At 53.9% G+C, this 13,934-nt stretch overlaps 3 non-coding genes across 3 annotated transcripts; 2 read left to right on the top strand and 1 right to left on the bottom strand.

Annotated features, from left to right (window-relative positions):
* The first annotated feature begins 609 nt into the window (after window positions 1-609).
* TRNAT-UGU (transfer RNA threonine (anticodon UGU)) lies at window positions 610-683 on the top strand. The gene has a single exon. It is a non-coding gene; the product is annotated as a tRNA-Thr (tRNA).
* A 2,415-nt stretch (window positions 684-3,098) lies between these two features.
* Window positions 3,099-3,171, bottom strand: TRNAF-AAA (transfer RNA phenylalanine (anticodon AAA)). Its single transcript has one exon. It is a non-coding gene; the product is annotated as a tRNA-Phe (tRNA).
* Window positions 3,172-6,000: 2,829 nt separating this feature from the next.
* Window positions 6,001-6,072, top strand: TRNAQ-CUG (transfer RNA glutamine (anticodon CUG)). The gene has a single exon. It is a non-coding gene; the product is annotated as a tRNA-Gln (tRNA).
* The last annotated feature ends 7,862 nt before the right edge of the window (window positions 6,073-13,934 follow it).

The raw sequence follows: 13,934 nt of genomic DNA, 5'->3' as shown, positions 1-13,934 counted from the left end.
TGTGTGATTCTTTGGCCAGGTCTGCACTACAAAGTTATTTCAGCATCATTATATTGCTCAGGTGTGTGAAAAACACACAACGCTCCCTTGGTCCGCAGCTTTTGGCTGGTGCACACCATGCACTGCCATGTCTGGCAACAAAACTGCCCTGTTTTGGTGACAAAATACAACCACCTCGACGAGAGGCCTAGAGCTTTGTGCAGCAAACTTAAAGTGACAAATTGTCAGTGTAAATGCTGCTGTTCATTATATCACCATAACTGGCCTCCACCAGTATCCCATAATGCCCACTGTGAACTCACCTGCCCTGCATTCCTGCTACAGAGGCTGGGCCCCTCCCCTTTCATAGTTCCAGAAAGTTCTGACAGCTGAGCTGCTATCTGCCCTGGCATTAGGTTGATATACTGCATTGCCAGCCTAAGTAACGTAATTACACCAACCTAATTTTGTAGTGTAGACCTGGCCAAAGAATCACACACACACCTTGGGAGCAAAACTTCACCTGCTCTTCTGCTTTACAGAAGCCAAACACGAGCAACATTTGTCAGGGCCCATTGGGGATTGGCAGACAGTCAGGTGTGGGCAGACACGGTGTTTTAAGTAACAGCAGGTACCATGGCTTAGGTGGTTAAAGTACCTGTTTTGTAAACAGGAGATCCTGGATTCAACTCCCAGTGGTGCCTTGGGGAGTGGCTTTTGGGGCACCTGGCATTGGCTACTGATAGAAGACAAGATTCAGAACTAGATGGACCTATAGTTTAAATTACACGCACAGGCACTGATAATAGAGTTACTAAAAGTTTGGGTGTTAAGAGCTGATAGGTCAGTGGTCCACTCCCCTCAATGCAGTTTTACTATTTCCACTTGCTAAACTCCCTCCAAACCTCTATAAAATTACAGTGCAGACATATGGACTTGAGCCCAACCTCTGAGGCCCCACGAGGGGTGAGGGTTTTTGAACCCAGGCTTCAGTGTGAACACAAATATCTGCACCACAGTTTTTAGCCCCTCAGCTTTACGTCCATGAGCCCAAGTCAGATGAGCCAGGCCAGCCCTGCTGCCATCTTTATCCCAGGAGAGATGGACTCTAAGGGTACATCTCCATTGCAATGGAAGCCCAGGTGTGGCACGCTGTGCTCAAAGCAGCACCCTGGAAGCCCCATATTCACCACTCTCATATAATGATCATATGGTTTGTACAAGTCTGCCTTGTGAGGATGGACACTGCTTGATTCACATCCTAGCAAAGGAGCTTCCTAACAAGCTGGAAGAAAATATGAAAGAAGGGTAGAGACACCATGATTTGGCCTCTCTCCCCCATAACTCAACAGCTGGAAACACACCTGGAGGACAAAGACTGAGCTGAACTGATTCAGAAATCAGAAGAGAATAGTAATAATACATTCAAACCAAATTCCCCAGCCAGACTAGTATTGGTTTCTCAGCAGGATTCCTGGGCCCAGCCTTGTTGGGGTTACGAGGACTCTGCCACACATGAGAGTAGAAAGAGCGTCCTTGGGGTTAGACAGGCCTCTGGGTAAGGGGGTGGGGATTCAGATCCTTTCTTTGGCCAATTGCACCAGGGTCATGTATAAACCAGGGAAGTTCCCCACAATAGCCGGACCTGAACCCCCTATACACTTGCCCTCTGTACTCATTGTTTCTTTGTCTCTCTTCCCTTCATCTCTGCTGGTCTCCCTCTGAGCTTTCTCAGCACCTGGCCCCACAGCACTTCCTGCCAGCCAGAGACTGCTTGTTCTAGGCCTGCTCCTGTGGATGTGGCCTCTCTCCTGATTCCTGAGGAAAGGAACCTTTACAGGAAATGGCCATGGATTCTGGGAATCTGCATGTGGCTGGTGGACAGCACCAGGAATCATTTGGCTCCTGGCACACAAGGCCACTTAAAAGCTGAGCACCCAGAGAGGGGCTTGAACCTTCAGATTAAGAGCCTGATTCTTTACCAACTGAGCTGCCTGGGCTTGTTGAAACCATCTTCACCATTCACCACAAGAGCGAGCAGGTAGGCAAAAGAGAGGCAAAAAAAGTCCCAGGGGACCCTCATGTGGCCTAATGGATAAGGTATCTGAGTGTGAATCAAAAGGTTGAGGGTTGGCGTCCCTTGGTGGTTGTGTTTCTGCAGTTTTACCATTGTGCTGAAAGTCCTGTTCCCTTCAGGCCTGGAATCTCTTCTTGGCTGCTCAGGCCAATACTCTGGCTTCAGCTAGAGCCCCGGGAAGGAGCTGGGGGTTGGGTGTCACAAAGGCTGGGGCATGAGCCCCAAGTGCATCCAGTCTAGCCTTTGCCCTTCCTGACTTGTCAAAGAAAGTGGGTGACTGCCCGGGCTGGCGTGTGCACCTGACCCTGTGCTTGAGGGTACTTGCTATATAGCGTCTTCGGAGCCTGGGTGTTTCTCTGCTTCTCGCCAGCTTGGGAAAAGCCTCTTGGGGTAAAATCTCCTGCCCCACTGCAAAAGTGAGCACCTTGAGTGGGACCAGTCAGAGGCCTCACCATGGGGGCTGGCCCTGCTTTCCTACCAATTTATGATGTTATCCACAGAGCATCAGCAGCTGCCCCGCATGCTGGTGACCTTCAGTGGGTGTTTGGCATGGCAGGGAGCAGCCTGGCTGGGTGTTTTTGTGCCTGTCTGAAGGCCACACAAAGGCATGGTCCTGCCCTCCTCTAGCCCTGACCTCAGTTGCTCTGTGGCTTTTAAGCCTCCCCTTGGAGCCATCAGCACCAGCTGCTTCTGCTCTAGGTGCCCAGAGGAGGAGAGGTGTGCTGGGTCAGTTTAACAGATGCCCCTTCCCTGGTACTGCCATTGCTCAGCTGCACAGAGGAGCTTCCATCCCCAATCCCTGCCTGTCACTGCCCAGCAGCCCTCTGGCACCATTCCTGAGGGCTACCCTGCCGCACTTTCTTCCTACCATGTTGGGAAAGACAGCTCTCATTATGAAAGGTTAGGTGGGCCAACTAGGGGCAGAAGCTTGTTTTATGCTTTCCTACTGCAGAGCCTCAAGCTCAGGAACTCATCTTGGGTCCAGGCACTGCTGTGCTCCCAGAAAACAAGCCACCCCTGCACAAAGAGGGATGACGAGGCTTGCCAAAGCCTGGAATTGAACCAGGGACCTTTAGAGCTTTGGTTTAACACTCTCCCAACTGAGCTACTTTGGCACCTACATGAAAACATTTTGGCCTGTTGCTTCTCTGTCTGCGATGTTTTTGTCAGCAGTTGCACACAAAAAGGACAGGAAAACAAACGGCTGCTCCACACCCCCACCGGAGGAACCCGGCACCTTTAGCTGTGGTGAGTAAGAAGTGTCTGTTGGCTGACAGGGCCTGTCCCTCAGGAGCTGGAACAGCAGCTGCTGCCTCCCCCTCGGCTCCAGGGTGTGGGAAATGCTCATTGCCTGGCTGCATGGGCGGATGCGGCTCCGTGCTCTGGAGAGCATCTGTATTGCTCTGTCAACCCCCCGTCTTCACTGAGCCAGTCTGGTAAGGTCCCAAGTGCCCCCTCTGGCCTGGCAGCTGCGAGTGTGCAGACATCAACCCCCCTGCCAGCCCCAGAGCCAGCAGAAGCGCCAGCCCCCCCAGCACCACAGGGACACTCAATGAACTTCCTGTGGGGATATGGTTCCTTGGCGTCCATCTGCTAGAGTGAGAGCCAGGAGAGAGCAGTGTCTGGCTCACCGTGGGGGAGAGAAGAGACCTGATGAGTGCGGCTCTCCCTCAGCCTCCCCCGCAATGCTGGTCAGTTTTATTACCACTGTAATAGTCAGTGCTTCCCTTCAGGGCCGGCCCTAGAGGGGTCTGGGACAAATCCCCCCCTTTCCTCCTCAGGCCCTGCCCCCACTCCACCCCTTCCCCCAAGTCCCCACCCCATCCCGTCCCATCTCTTCCGTTCCTGCACCTTGCTGACCCATTCCTCTCCCACCCCCAGCTCTTCCCGTCCCTGATCCTTCCCCTCCCCACCCAGTGCCTCCTGCACCCCACTGAACAGCTGATCACTGGCAAGTGAGAGGCACTGAAAGGGAAGAGGAGGAGCTTGTCAGCAAGGCCTGTAGTGTGGAGGAGGAGCTGGCTGTCAATGGGCGCTGAGCACCTATTTTTTCTCTGTTGGTTCTGCAGCCCCATAGCTCCCATGGAGTCGCTGACTTGGCTCCTTTCGCACTCTGTAGAGAGGAGCAGAACCAGGGCTATGGCTGATCTATGGGGCACCAGGTGAGTGGCAGAGGCTTCAGGTGCTGAGAGTTTGCCTGACCCCTCAGGGTCACAGTGTGAGGTGGTGCCCCAGGGATCTCTATGAAAGGAGCAGAACAGGATTTACTTGGGGTGGGGAGAGAATTGAGAGTGTCCCAGGGGGTTGTACAGAGGTGTTGCCGGGGTTAGAGACTGGCTAAAACACAGGCCTCACTGGGAGCAGGATTCAAACCTGCGCAGGGAAACCCTATTGGATTTCAACTCCCACATCTTAACCACTCGGCCATCACAGCTGTGAGCACAAAAATGCCCCAATGCCAGAGAAACTGGTAAAGAATCACAATGCCCAGGTGTGAAGTCATCTGAACCACAAAATTCCCATCGCAAACCTGGCTCCCAAAGCACGGGGGGGATTGGGGTTTGTTCTCTTTGCTTAGCCATGTGCAGTCACACAGAGAGCGCGTTTAAAAGTCTCCCCTCCTGCAGAGCGGGAATGGGAAATGATTCTCAACTTGAAGCCTGATGTAGGGTGACCAGACGTCCTGATTTTATCGGGACTGTCCTGATATTTGCTTGTTTGTCCCGCGTCCCGACCGATGTTTGGTCGGGACCCTGGACAAACAAATAACTTTGTCCTGTGCTCTGACACACAGGCATAGTCTGGAGGGATACTTGCCCCCCCCCCCAACTCCGCCCCCTCATTCCCCCATTGGATCCATCCCCAAATCCTGGCCCTGGCCCTGCCCCCAGCCCCACCCCCTCACTGCCCCATTGGATCCCTCCCCAAATCCTTGCCCTGGCTCTGCCTCTTCCCCAAGCACACAGCATTCTTCCTTCCTCCCAGGTTTGCACACAGGCCATGCCCATGGCCGGGAGCGCAGTGCGGAAGCTGCTTCAGCCCTGCAGCCTGTGGGGCAGCGCAATGGGGCTGGGGGCAGCATGGAGCAGGCAGGGCCCAGGTGGGTTGGGGGCAGAGACATACATGGGGTGGACACGCTCCTGCCGGGAGCTGCCTGTTTCACCCCTTGCCCGGGAGCTGCAGGAAGGGCCCGGATCATGGCTCGGCTGCAGAGCTCGGAGACCAGGCTGGGCCCAGGAGCGAGGGGATGGGGGAGCTGGGGGTGTAGCGGAGGTTGGAGCCGAGAGTTGGTTGGAGATGGGGCTGTGCCACTGCCGCTTGGCGGCGGGGCGGCCCACTGGTTTTTTTTTTTGCTCCGCCCCCCATGTCCTGATATTTCATCTTTGACATCTGGTCACCCTAGCCTGATATGAAGGAAGATGTCTGGACCAAGGGGCCAGGGACTGGCCTTTGCTAGAGAAACCACTGTCAAGTTTTAGCCAGTTAGGATAAGTCAGCAAATAAGAACAACTTCAGGTATCAGTGACTGCTACAGGTTGCAAATTCCTACATGTAGCAGTTTCTGGCACTACACCTGCACAGCTCTGCTCCCCGCTCTTCTCGGGCTCCTGCTCTCTCCTTAGCTCTGCCCCACTCTCACCCAGGCAGTTCCAGCTCACATGGAGGATGGGACCCCCTGGCCTGGTGACTCCCTCATTACACTGCCTGGCCTGTCAGTGCAGCTAACTTGGAGCTTTGGCCTCTCCCCATTGTCCCTGGGGACTGTCAGTCTCAGGGTCCTGATTTCCCATTGATCCTTCCCCCTTCTATTGGTGCTGGGAACTAGCCAACCAACCCCGCCCCCACCCGCCCACTCACACTAAGTTTTAGTATAGGGCCAAGAGCCCCCTTACACAAGCCAGCCCCATGAGGTTCACCAATGTGCAGAGAAGGCAGCACAAGCTGGTCCCATGGTGTAATGGGCAGCACTCAGGACTCTGAATCCTGTAATCTGAGTTCAAATCTCAGTGGGACCTTGTGTCGGCTTGTGGTCATACGCAGCAGGTTATATACTTTTGCGGTGCTCAGGCTCCAGGAGTGTTCAGGGCTGGGGGCTCTGCTCCAGCAATAGTTGGAGCTGGGTCTCTTCTCTGGGCCCTGGTCCCTGCCTGCCACCCCTCCCCCTGTATGTCCCCTCCTGCTGAGCTGTGTCCGTGCCTGACAAAAAGCAGCATGCGCCTGTCCCCTGCCTGCTCCTGCTGCTGGAGTAGAGGGATTCTGGGCAGAACTGCTGGCCCAGGGTCCTAGTACCTGCTCTCCACTAATGGAAAGACAGTCTGTCCTGAGCCTCTCCAACGCCCCCAGCCCTAAAATCCCTTATCCTTCTTTCCCAGTCATGAGCCCCCCTACATCATGAACCCCCCATCTTCAACCCCACAGCCCTCACCCCTGCACTTCCTCCCAGACGGTGCACCTCCACCCTGCATCCCTCCTGCACCCCAATCCCCAGACCAGGATCTACACCCCAGACCTCCCCCTCAAACCTCCTCCCAGAGCCTTAGGCAGGTGGGGATGGAGTTGGGGGGTGGGTTCTGGGCACCACCAAAATTTCTACAAACTTGCCACCCATGCTTGTGGTAAAGCCCCAGAGCTCAACTTCAACTTCCCTGTCTCCAGCTGGGTAAGTGTGAATCTTTCCCCTCCTGCTGGGTGACTCACACTTCCTAGAGCCAGGTCTTTGGCTGGGATAGCCACAATGGGTTAGGGCTCTAGAACTTGCTACCCTGATAGTTGGGATTCTTGCTGCTGCACCTGATGTTCACAAGCTTGGCCCTTGTGCTTCCTACCACACTTTTCCTCTGGTCCACATGGCGCTTGAAGAAAGGAGTGCCAGGACTGGGATTAATAGTCAGGGCTTGGCAGGAGGGAGGAAGAGTCCCAGGCTGGAGCCCCGCACACTTTCCCTCCTCCGGGCACCTAGAGCAGAGGCAGCCCAGCTCTGTCCGCTGGATACCTCGGCAGAGTAGGTGAGTTCATGTAAATACAGTCTGGTTCCAAAGCCTCCTCCCAACCCTAGTCATCAGTAGCTGCCAGGGGAGAGCTCATTCACACCTCGCTTACAAATCATCATTTGAAATCCTAAGGTTGGCCAACACTGCTGAAGCCAATGCACCGACATTGTCAGCAAACACAACAGCTGTGTGAGGAAACCCGGCTTTGTCCAGACTTTCCAAACCTATTTTACTTTCTCAGGTACAAGTAGTTTTCATACGTTGTATCTGCTTTTAAAGTGTGTGTTAACGTTTCCATTTCCATTCAAATTTGCAACTAATGACAACATTGGCAGCGCTGCATGTAACTACCTGACCACTGAGGGAGGGGGTGTTGGGGAAATTCGGGGAAGGGGCTGCACAGCCCCCTGGATGGGGGGCATATAGGGAATGACCAGTTTCACTGAATTGAGTCTCCTACTGCAGCACCTCAGTAGGTTACATCAGAGAGGAGCTGCAGTGTCTAGGCAGTGGGATGCCTGTGCCTTTAAGAGCCCAGCCCTGGGAAGCCCATGCTGAGAGGTGCTGCCTGTGAGAGGGGAAATAAAAAAGCCCTCTGTTCCCCCCACCCATGTTTGCAAACACTGGAGTCTCAGCCCACCGGGATAACTGTTACCCCTCTGTCCCTGCCTGTGCCGGGGTTTAACCCTCTGGCAGCGCCTCCCTCTGGGCTTAACTCCAGCTCCTTCTCCCCTCCCCGACTTTGCCCTTCAGTCCCTCTCCTAATTCTGCCTCCAGCTGCTTAACCCCCGACCAGTCAATTTCCACCCCCTGCTCAGACTCTGGCCACCCCCTCCTCTGATTTGCCTTCCTTTGCCCCTTTTTAATCCCTGTAAAAAGTAGGGAGTGCTCGGTCCCATTCTCTGAAGGGAGGGCTGGGCACCTGGCCCCTGCCTGCCCAGTGCTCAAAGTGCCCCATGAGCTTGTGGATATTTGCCGAGTGCTGCAGGGTCACCCGAAGGGAGAGAGAGACGCGGTTAGGAGGTGATGCAGCCAAGGGTGCCTCACCCAACACTGAGATGCAGCCACCTCTGGGGTGAGTTACACAAGTCAGCAAATGAATTTCGAACAAGAAACGCACTGAAAGGACCAAGGCAGCTGCAGGAGGTGGAGAAAACCAGAAAAAGCAGTAGCCCTGGATCCTAGCCCTGCCCCTCCCCCACTCTACCCCCTAACCTACTACTCCCCTCCCACATTTGAGGGGAGAACCCAGGAGTCCTGGTCCCCAGCCTTGCCCACCCCCATATTTCGATATGGCTCCATCCAACAGCTGCCCCCACAATTGCAGGGCAGTGCCATGGGGCACACTGGGGCCTGCCTGTTTGCACAGGATGGGCAATGCCAGTGCCCCAGGGTGCAGAGAGATGATGCTAAGGGAGAAGCAGGCAGCAGACAGCTCCCATGACAGAGAAAGAAATGCTAGGGGGTGCTATGCTGCAAGGAGTGAAGGGGGTTGGCAGGGAATGGGAGGATCTTCCCTCACAGCAGGTGCATCTGTCTCCCTCCCAATTCCTCCCCCAGCCCAGGCAAATCCCGGCCCAGCTAGCAGGGTTAAATTTGGCCTGGATTCCCCAGCTGCTGGGGGTGGGGCGTGGGGCTGGGAAGCATGAGCCTCTACTCCCCCTTACCCAGACACAGTTGCATGGGTACAGACCAAAGGAGCCTGCAGCACTGCTGCCTAGAGGAAAGTGAGTCACCAGCCAGTGACAGATACATCATGGCTCTCCTCATCCTCATCCTCTTTTCCATATACAACCTGGCCAGGGGAGGGGGTGTAAACTTAGGGCAGTTGCATAGTTAACCTGTGGAACTCCTTGCAAGAGCATGATTGAAGGCCAAGACTATAACAGGGTTCAAAAAAGAACTAGATAAGTTTATGGTGGATAGATCCATCAAGGGCTATTTGGGTGAGCAGGGATGGTGCCTGTAGCCTCTGTTTGCCAGAAGATGGGAATGGGCGGCAGGGGATGGATCACTTGATGAGTCCCTGCTCTGTTCATTCCCTCTGGGGCACCTGGCACTGGCCACTGTCAGAAGACAGGAGGATACTGGGCTAGATGGACTTTGCGTCTGAACTAATCTGACCGTTTTTATGTCTCCCTTAGCGCAGCAGTGACACCCAGTGGGCAGTCAGAGTAATGCACAGAAAATGTTTCCCTTGATACAGCAGTGACACCCACTGGTCAGGTGGCGTAATGCACAGCGTGTGTCTGCCTTCTACGAGCAGTGACACCCACGGACCAGTCACGGTAATACACAGTGTGTGTTTCCCACCAATCTGGGTAAGGCACAGAGCATGTTTCCCATGAAGCAGCTGTGACACCCAGTGACAGGAAGTGGAGTGACCTGGCCCCAGCCTGCTCCGCTCTGCCAGCTCGGGCTGGGGGACGGGGTGCTGTGTAGGGCACCAAAATGTCTAGGGACAACCTTGAATAGATCATTTTTCCACAGGGACCGATGGCTGTTAGAATAGAGATATTCAGGCTGCCTATACAGGCCTAGACTTTAAGAACTTAGGTGTATTTTTATCACTTAGCCAGTGACAGGGGTATAAAACAAAACCAGAATCCCAGTCTGCCTGTGTCAGGGCCTTATCTCCCTAGTAAAGTCTGAGCCCTTGTTCGGAGATGTCATAAACAGATAGTTAAGGGTTAATGTCTCTTTTACCTGTAAAGGGTTAAGAAGCTCCATAAAGCTGGCTGACACCTGACCAGAGGACTAATAGGGGGACAAGATGCTTTCAGATCTTGCTGGAGGGAAGTCTTTGTTTGTGCTCTTTGTTTTGGGGGTTGTTCGCTCTTGGAACTAAGAGGGACCAGACGTCCAGCCAGGCTCTCCAAATCTTTCTGAATCAGTCTCTCATGTTTCAAACTTGTAAATAATTAGCCAGGCAAGGAGTGTTAGTCTTATTTTTGTTTTCTCAACTTGTAAATGATCCTTGTTTGCTGAGAGGATTTTACCTCTGCTTGCTGTAACTTTGAACCTAAGGCTAGAGGGGTTTCCTCTGGGATATATAAATCTGAATACCTTGTAAAGTATTTTCCATCCTGATTTTACAGAGATGATTTTTATCTTTCTTTCTTTAATTAAAAGTTTTTTCTTTTAAGAACCTGATTGATTTTTCCTTATTTTAAGATCCAAGGGGATTGGGTCTGGACTCACCAGGGATTGGTGCGGGGAAAGAAGTGGGGATAGTTAATTTCTCCTTGTTTTAAGTTCCAAGGAGTTTGGATCTGTGTTCACCAGGGAATTGGTGAAGCCTCTCAAGGCTGCCTAGGGAGGGGAATGTTTTGGGGGGACAGGAAGTGATCCAGACACTAACTTCTGGATGGTGGCAGTGTTACCAGATCTAAGCTAGTAATTAAGCTTAGAAGGGTCCATGCAGGTCCCCCACGTCTGTACCCTAAAGTTCAGAGTGGGGAAAAAACCTTGACAGTAAGCTAAGACGTTTGGCTAAGCAGCAGGGGCAGCCAGACGCTGGGAAGTGAATGGTCACATCCTCACCTCCCAAACCCGTCACACTGAACTAAGGTGGGGTTGGGCTGTTAGGAAGACGATCCTGTCCCAGTAGTGCCCATCACCACCAGATAAAGAAACAGATCTTAAGGGAGCATCCAGTCTGGCAAGATATCCCTTCTCAATGGTTGTGGTTGTGAAACCGTCATTTCTGTAGGGTTTATCTTTATGGCCCCCGCTTTTCTATTGTCAATCTGTCTGGTCCTCTAATTGTTTCTGTCTGCTGCAGAATTAATTTTGCTGGGTGTAAGTTAATTAGGGGAGTGGGATGTAATTGGTTAGAGAATACTGTTACAATAGGTTAGAATTGGTTAATTACATTTCAGTAAAATGATTGGTTAAGGTCTTGCTGAGAATATTACTGTATAAACTGGGGTCAAACAGGCAGTGGGCGGGGAAATTGGAATCATGCTTGCTAACGGTGGGATGGGAATAGGGAACGGGGGACAGGGACACAGGCAAGGCTCTGCAGTGTCAGTGCTGGGAAGGTGGACATGGGGTCAACACTCTGCAGTGTAAGAGCTCATAGACTTTAAGGTCAGAAGGGACCATTATGATCGTCTAGTCCGACCTCCTGCACAACGCAGGCGACAGACTCTCACCCACCCACTCCTGTAACAAACCCCTGACCTATGGGGTGGACACGCTCATGCCGGGAGCTGCCTGATTCACCCCTTGCCCGGGAGCTGCAGGAAGGGCCCGGATCATGGCTCGGCTGCAGAGCTCGGATCCAAGGCTGGGCCCAGGAGTGAGGGGATGGGGGAGCTGGGGGTGTAGCGGGGGTCAGAGCCAAGAGTTGGTTGGAGATGGGGCTGTGCCACTTCCACTTGGCGGCGGGGGGGGCCCTCCAGCTTTTTTTTTTTTTGCTCCGCCCCCCACATCCCAATATTTCATCTTTGACATCTGGTCACCCTAGCCTGATATGAAGGAGGATGTCTGGACCAAGGGGCCAGGGACTGGCCTTTGCTAGAGAAACCACTGTCAAGTTTTAGCCAATTAGGACAAGTCAGCAAATAAGAACAACCTCAGGTATCAGTAACTGCTACAGGTTGAAAATTCCTAGATGCAGCAGTTTCTGGCACTATACTTGCGCAGCTCTGCTCCCCAGCTCTTCTCGGGCTCCTGCTCTCTCCTTAGCTCTGCCCGACTCTCGCCCAGGCAGTTCCAGCTCACATGGAGGATGGATCAATGGGAAATCAGGACCCTGAGACTGACAGTCCCCAGGGACAATGGGGAGAGGCCAAAGCTCCAAGTTAGCCGCACTGACAGGCCAGGCAGTGTAATGAGAGAGTCACCAGGCCAGGGGGACCCATCCCATGTATGTCTCTGCCCTCCACCCACCTGGGCCCTGCCTGCTCCACGCTGCCCCCAGCCCCATTGCTCTGCCCTGCAGGCTGAAGGGCTGAAGCAGCTTCCGCACTGCGCTCCCGGCCATGGCCATGGCCTGTGTGCAAACCTGGGAGGAAGGAAGAATGCTGTGTGCTTGGGAAAGAGGCAGAGCCAGGGCAAGAATTTGGGGAGAGATCCAATGGGGCAGTGAGGGAGTGGGGCTGGGGGCAGGGCCAGGGCCAGGATTTGGGGAGGGATCCAATGGGGGAATGAGGGGGTGGTGTTGGTGAGGGGGCAAATATCCCTCCAGACTATGCCTGTGTGTCGGAGCAGAGGACAAAGTTATTTGTTTGTCCAGGGTCCCGACCAAACATCGGTTGGGATGCGGGACAAACAAGCAAATATCAGGACAGTCCCGATAAAATCAGGACGTCTGGTCACCCTACATCAGGCTTGAAGTTGAGAATCATTTCCCATTCCCGCTCTGCAGGAGGGGAGACTTTTAAACGCGCTGTCTGTGTGACTGCACATGGCTAAGCAAAGAGAACAAACCCCAATCCCCCCTGTGCTTTGGGAGCCAGGTTTGTGGTGGGAATTCTGTAGTTCAGAAGACTTCACACCTGGGCATTGTGATTCTTTACCAGTTTCTCTGGCATTGGGACATTTTTGTGTTCACAGCTGTGATGGCCGAGTGGTTAAGATGTGGGAGTTGAAATCCAATAGGGTTTCCCTGTGCAGGTGCGAATCCTGCTCTCAGTGAGGCCTGTGTTTTAGCCAGTCTCTAATCCCGGCAACACCTCTGTACAACCCCCTGAGACACTCTCAATTCTCTCCCCACCCCAAGTAAATCCTGTTCTGCTCCTTTCATAGAGATCCCTGGGGCACCACCTCACACTGTGACCCTGAGGGGTCAGGCAAACTCTCAGCACCTGAAGCCGCTGGCACTCACCTGGTGCCCCACAGATCAGCCATAGCCCTGGTTCTGCTCCTCTCTCTAGAGTGCGAAAGGAGCCAAGTCAGCGACTCCATGGGAGCTATGGGGCTGCAGAACCAACAGAGAAAAAATAGGTGCTCAGCGCCCATTGACAGCCAGCTCCTCCTCCACACTACAGGCCTTGCTGACAAGCTCCTCCTCTTCCCTTTCAGTGCTTCTCACTTGCCAGTGATCAGCTGTTCAGTGGGGTGCAGGAGGCACTGGGTGGGGAGGGGAAGGAGCAGGGACAGGAAGAGTTGGGGGTGGGAGAGGAATGGGTCAGGAAGGTGCAGGAAGGGAAGAGATGGGACGGGATGGGGTGGGGACTTGGGGGAAGGGGTGGAGTGGGGGCAGGGCCTGAGGAGGAAAGCGGGGGATTTGTCCCATACCCCAGACCCCTCTAGGGCCGGCTCTGAAGGGAAGCACTGACTATTAAAGTGGTAATAAAACTGACCAGCATTGCGGGGGAGGCTGAGGGAGATCCGCACTCATCAGGTCTCTTCTCTCCCCCACGGTGAGCCAGGCACTGCTCTCTCTTGGCTCTCACTCTAGCAGCTGGACGCCAAGGAACCATATCCCCACAGGAAGTTCATTGAGTGTCCCTGTGGTGCTGGGGGGGCTGGCGCTTCTGCTGGCTCTGGGGCTGGCAGGGGGGTTGATGTCTGCACACTCGTAGCTGCCAGGCCGGAGGGGGCGCTTGGGACCTTACCAGACTGGCTCAGTGAAGACGGGGAGTTGACAGAGCAATACAGACACTCTCCAGAGCACAGAGCAGCATCCGCCCATGCAGCCAGGCAATGAGCATTTCCCACAGCCTGGAGCCGAGGGGGAGGCAGCAGCTGCTGTTCCAGCTCCTGAGGGACAGGCCCTGTCAGACAACAGACACTTCTTACTCACCACAGCTAACGGTGCAGGGTTCCTCCGGTGGGGGTATGAAGCAGCCATTTGTTTTCCTGTCCTTTTTGCGTGCAACTGCTGACAAAAACATCGCAGACAGAGAAGCAACTGGCCAAAATGCTTTCGTGCAGGT

Source organism: Gopherus flavomarginatus (assembly GCF_025201925.1).
Source record: "Gopherus flavomarginatus isolate rGopFla2 chromosome 13 unlocalized genomic scaffold, rGopFla2.mat.asm SUPER_13_unloc_4, whole genome shotgun sequence".
In the NCBI taxonomy this organism is placed as follows: domain Eukaryota; kingdom Metazoa; phylum Chordata; order Testudines; family Testudinidae; genus Gopherus; species Gopherus flavomarginatus.
Note: the sequence above shows the minus strand (reverse complement) of the source record. Positions and strands in the feature narration are given on the sequence as shown.